Raw genomic sequence first — 6246 nt, 5'->3', positions numbered from 1 at the left:
AAAATAAAATTGAATTATCAAAATTTATGAAAGATGTTATCTGCTTGTCATACACTTAGAACGTAAATAATAATGTATGTTATAAAGTAATGAAGTAATGAAGATTACTTTCAATCACATAGGGGGACTTTATCCAATCAGCTGGAAGCCTTGAAAGAAAAATCTGAGATCTCCTAAAGAAAAAGGAATGTCAGGGCTAAAGAGATGGCTCAGTGGTTAACAGTACTTGTTGCTCTTGAAGAGAACCTTGGTACTATTCCTAGCATCTACATGGTAGTGTACAAAACCTTTTAATTCCCAGGCACTCACATGGTACACATTCATGCATATAAAATAAATAAAATGAGAAAAGATGTCGGCCTTCAGGCTGCCATTGCAAGCGTGGCTATGAGACTATCAGATCTTTTGTAGAATTTCCGGCCTTGGTGGTTTTGAGACCAAGTCTTGTTATGTTGTCCAGGCTTGCATCATACTATATAACCTAGGCAGTACATGAGCTCATATCAGTTCTCCTGCTTCAGGCTTCCAGGCTCTGGGATTGCAGGCGTGAATTGCTGTGCTTGACTAAGATCTTCATTGCAGGAATTTAGCAGTTGGATCCACTGCTATGGAAAACAATAGATAGTACTATGTGAAATTAGTGTCTGAAATTGTCATAATTCAAAGCCAGTATCATTTTCCAGCAGAAAGGTCACTGTGAGCTTCAGGCAAGATTGATCTACAGAGGAAATTCCAGACCATTCTAGGCTACAGAGCAAGACTGTTTCAAAGAAGAAAGAAGGAGGAGGAGGAGGAGGAGGAGGAGGAGGGAGAGGAGGAGGAGGAAGAGGAGGAGGAGAAAGAAGAAGAAGAAAAGAAGAAGAAGTAAAGGAGAAGAAGGATGAGGAGGACGACGAGGAGGAGAAAGTAGGCATACCTGCCTGTAAGAATATAGTCTTCTTGGAAACCTGCTTGAGAAGAATAATGATGAAGCTGTCTTTTTCTTAGTGTGTCAGCCTTAGTATTAAGAATCTAAAACATAAATAAAAGTCCAATACTTTTGTACATTTAGGACATAGTCACAGTCCTTCAGTTTTTCACAGACTTGCCAAAAAAGATCCCAATATTAAAAACTTTGTCTTAAATTGTGTACTGAAACATGTTTCTTCCTAGTATGTGACCATAGGTCAGTCAGGCTCTGGGTGGGTATGCCAGAAGGGTCACAAGTGCCTTGTCAGACTTTGTATAAGAAGAAATGAGCAATTCTAACACTCAAAATTCTGTACTAGTGCTTTTTCGGGAAAAAAAAAGGAATCTATAGAATTCATCATGAATTAGAGTAATAAAAGAGAAAAGAAAATGTGCTACCATTATAATTTTCAAGTTGTCACAAAACTAGGAATTTGTCAGTTCAGTGGATTTCTCTAGCTTTCAAAATGTCTGCTAATCGGGCCCTAGGGACCCTTGAGAAAACATCTGTGTCTAGCTGTCTAAAGTGACACTTTTTAATAAAGGACTAGAGAGGAAGGTCTCTGCTTTTATGGATAGCCTCAAGAAAAGGGCTAAAAAGATGGCTCAGTACTTAACAGTACTTGTTGATATTGTAGAGAACCTGGGTACCACTGCCACAACTTCCACAGAAAAGCAACTGAAAGTCATTTAAGAAAAGAACAAAGCTGGGTGCCCATTGGAGTGAACCTTTTTACAGTTTCTACCTGCCCTAGACATTACACTGATTGTTTCCAACTATGAATAAATGTTCAAAGTCATTAGTAGAATAAGCTACACTAAACAGGCAGCAGGCAAGGCCTGGGCATGAGGATGAAGTTGGTCCATCCTCTCCATAGACAGCAAACCTTAACCTCAGTGAACAAGGTAAACTTTAATTTCTGGAATATACCACTTAATCTCTAAATGTAGAGGGGAAAGACATTTCTGAAATGAAGGTATGTAAGTAGCCTTAAGATATGTGGGAAAAAATGTTCAGTATCACTAATCATCAGGGAAATCAAAACCATAAGATACTACCTCACTCCAGCTGAAATGGCTGTATCACAAAAGCAAAACAAAACAAAACAAAACAAAACAAAACAAAACAACCCAAAAAAACAAACAAACAAACAAAAACAAATGAACACTGAGAAGACGTAAAAAAACAAAAGACTCTTCTGCACTGTTGGAGGGATTGGAAGTGAACTAAGTCAGCATGGAAAGCAGTTTGCAAGGTTCTTTAACAAACTGAAGAAACGTACTAAGGGTTTGAGCCAGCAGTCTAACTTCTCAATCACAAAGGAGAAGAAGCCAGAGTGCCAAAAAGACATTACATGCTCATGGTCATTGCAGCACTGTTCACAATAGTCAAGACAGAGCAGCTCCCTGGTGTGAAGTCATTGTCATAGTCATAGTTGTCATAGTTGTCGTCATCGTCGTCATCATCATCATCATCGCTGTCATCAACTGACAAATGGATGGGGAAAACGAGGTACGTACCCACAATGGAATACTCTTATACCGTAAAAAAAAAGAATAAAATCCTGTCGTTCAGGATAACACAGAAGGAGCAAGAGCTCATCACATCAAGTGAAGCCAGCCAGTCACAGATAAATGCCCCATGGTAAGTCACAGGAGCGGAGCGATCTGAAAAGGAGAGGGCACAGGGTAGAACAGAGGTAACTACTACACTGCTACCGGTCAGATCTTCAGTGTTCTCCAAAGCCCTGTGCATTGAAGGCTTGGTCCCCAGTCTTTGGTGGTGTTGGTGACACTCTTAGCAGTTGAAGCGAGAGTATTTATTAAGATAGTTGAGACATTGGAGTTGTGCTATTGGATGGGATATTGGAAGCCTGACTGCTTCCTGCTTCTGTTTGATCCTACACCACCATGAAGTAAACTGCTCTCTTCAGGTGCGTGATCTCAGAGCAGCCACCGCTCAAAGCTACAGAGCCAAGAGAGCACTGGCTCACACTTCTGAAACCCTGAGCCCAAATAAACCATTTTGCTTTTATTCTTTCAAATACCAGAGGCTGAACCCAGAACCTCGGGACAAAATAAATCTTTTCCTTTCTGATGCCGATTGCCTCGGTTATTTTCTCATAGTGAGGAAACCCGGCTAACCCACAGGAGCTAGGGAGAGTGGACTAGACAGAGGAGAGCAAGAACTGTGCCAGCTGGTACAAGTTTGCTGATCAGAGGAATGTGCTCTGATGTTCTACTGCATGGGTACTACAGGGTGGTTATAGCTAATAGAATTGTTTTGTATATTTCAAGTAGCTAGAAAAGATTATCTTAATTTTTATTACCACCAGGGAATGAACAACATAGGTTAGGAATTTGTGTTCACTATTCTAATTTGATCATTGTATTATACATACATGTATCAAAACAGCACTCTATGCCATAAACATGTAACTAGTGTGTGTTATTTAAAAGTAAATTTTTCAAAAGAAAAAATAATTCAGTGTTAAATCACATCGATTATCTATATACTGTATCGGAAAGCTGCTTCCCTGGTACAGCCACTTGTCAATATTTAAGATACAAGTTAATAATGGATACATTCATTCACATATTTCTTCAGTTAGTATGTATTGAATTTCTAATGTGTTTCAGAAAATGTATGAGGGACTCCAAAAACAGACAAACGTTTGAAATTTATAATGCTCAAGAATTTGGATTTATCAAGTTAAACTGTTTTAATTTACAGAAATGTTTGACTTTGGTTTCTATTCTTCCTTCCTAAGCCCAGCAAATGTATAGTCAAAAAATAAACGAGATGAGATGGTGTCAGCCTAACTCTGAGGTGTTAAAAATGGGAGTGAAGCAAAAACGGAATTTAACATGAATGATAATAAACCTTCTGACTAAAAGTGGTGAGGAGCCACCACTTGTTTTATCGTGTGTTCCAACGGTGCCTAATTAGAATCACTGGAGTGGCTCTGCTGACAAAGGGATGCTTTGCCTTCCTGCCCCATCTCTAGTACCATGAAATTAACTTTTAGTTACAATGACGAGGGGGTAAGTTCACATCTTTCGGGCTACCATTCATTCATTTATTCTGAGAGTAGGACATAGCAGAGACAATCTGATTATCAAAGTCTATTCAGAGGCTGCCTCTTCACAGCCTGACTTGGAAAATTAGCCTGTGTCTAGTTCCTAGTGAATAGCTGACATGCTTACATATCCACCATGACAGGGACAAGTATGTGACAGGAATAGACAGTGGAAATGTTATTTGGTACACTGTGGCTATTATAAGAAATTATTCCAAATCCACAGCTGCAAAAATGTTAACTGTAATATACTAAAGAGTTTTCAGAAAAAATGGGTTATAAAGATAACATTGATAGTTAAATCCAATTTACTTAACTTCACATTCAACTTTCTCAAGCTGTTCTCTAACTTCAAATGTGTCCTGTGGTGGCACGCACACCCATGTACACACACTCACGCCAACACTTTTTGTTGTAAGGCTCTATCAGAAACTGTTACGGTACATTTAAATAAGAGCATATGGGAGTGGGAAACTGAGATTTCATGTCATTATAATCCAATGTGTTAATTATTCAGAAGGTGAAATAAAACTATAAAATACCTTAAACTAGAATAACAAAAAAGCTATTGAATAGAGATCAGGAAAACATATCTGAGAAGATAGTAGTTTAACAGTTTTCTGAAATTAGTGAAAGACACATATATGCTTGGATTTTGAGAATCACCATGCATATAAAGAGATAAATCTGAAAAACTAGTAAAAGAAATAATTTACGCAGAACTTACTATGCACTTTACACTAACCACTACTCCAAACTTCCACTTCAACTCGAACCCTTGCTCTTCACGCAATCCCACCCTGTCTGTACTCCCTGGACAAGTGGAGATGATAACAGAAGCTAAGAGAGGAGACATAGTACTGGAGAGGTTATTACTGTCTTGGCGCTCGCAGGTCTAGGAGAAGAACCCTTCGAACAGCTGTTGAAAAGGGTAAGAGAGACATTTTCAATGTCCTTTTTAGAGTCTGATTTTCTCACCATGAAATCTGGCCACCCTCAGGCAACAGAATTTAATTCTGGGTCTGAATCGAACTTCACACAAGTATAGTGTTTTCTGGAAGTAAATGATTCATCTTTAAGAGGTAGAGGTACTTTTCTAGAACAGCCATTAAGTTTATCAAAGAATTATAGCTATTGATTGACACAATGCAATCATTGTGCTAACTCCTGCCTTTGGCGAGGGCAGTCTATAAAGTCTGTGGCATGCTTTGTAAATCATACCCTGCCTCTTCTCCTCATCCATCTCTACCTTCTTGCCTATGGCAACTTCAGGTAAACCTTGAAGTTGTTCAGTTAAAGGCATCCACACTTTAAACATGGCATCTTTTTTGGCAATTGAAAGCTCTGGACTGATATTGCCATGTGCAACTCATTGATCAACTCTTGATAGTACCATGTGCTCCCTTAAAGAGTTTTACCCATTCCTATTTTCTAGCTTTTATCTGCTCAATATCTGACTTCTGCTGACACTCATTCCACAATACCGTTCTTTTGTATTTTGTTTTTATTTTATTTTATTATTTCTTTGACAGTCTCATACATGCATATGATGAATTTTATTCACTTTCAAGGCCCTCTCCCCCATTCTACTTTCTCATCCCCTACCATGTCCTTCTGAAACCCTTCTCCTTCCAGACAAATCTTCCTCTTGCTTCCATGTCTTTTATGTGTTTGTGTCCCACTGAGTTTAGCTATGGCTGCCTGCATGAGCATGGGAGGGAGGTCATTTACTAGGGCTTGAGAAACTTATCAGTGGATACACCACTGAAGAAGGTGACACTCTCTGTCGCCCAGGAACCAGACTATCAACAATCCCTTAGAACCAGATGGACTTCCTCTCTATTCCAACATAAAATATTGATGAGCCCAATCTTCCACAGTCTTAATCACAGCTGTAGCTCATGGGTACAACTGCCACGGCATGTCAGGAAATAGTTTCCCAAGAGTATTCCACGGACTTGATATTCTAGTGCTGTGTACTGGAAATACATGAGAATGTAACCCACTTATTTTACTTTAATTTTTTTTAACTTATTCAAAATTTTAGAACAACATGGGTAAAGTAAATTCTAGCAATAGTTTTTACTGGACTCCGGGTGCCCAGTAGTATTACTAGAGTATTCAGTCAATATTTTAAAATTATTAAGAATATAATTTACATATTTAAAACTATTTGTTTGTTTGTTTATATTTAAGACAATTTTCTCTGGGTAGCCCT

This window comes from Mus caroli, unplaced genomic scaffold, assembly GCF_978045245.1.
Source record: "Mus caroli unplaced genomic scaffold, Mus_caroli_1 scaffold_20, whole genome shotgun sequence".
In the NCBI taxonomy this organism is placed as follows: domain Eukaryota; kingdom Metazoa; phylum Chordata; class Mammalia; order Rodentia; family Muridae; genus Mus; species Mus caroli.
This window is presented reverse-complemented; position numbering follows the sequence as displayed.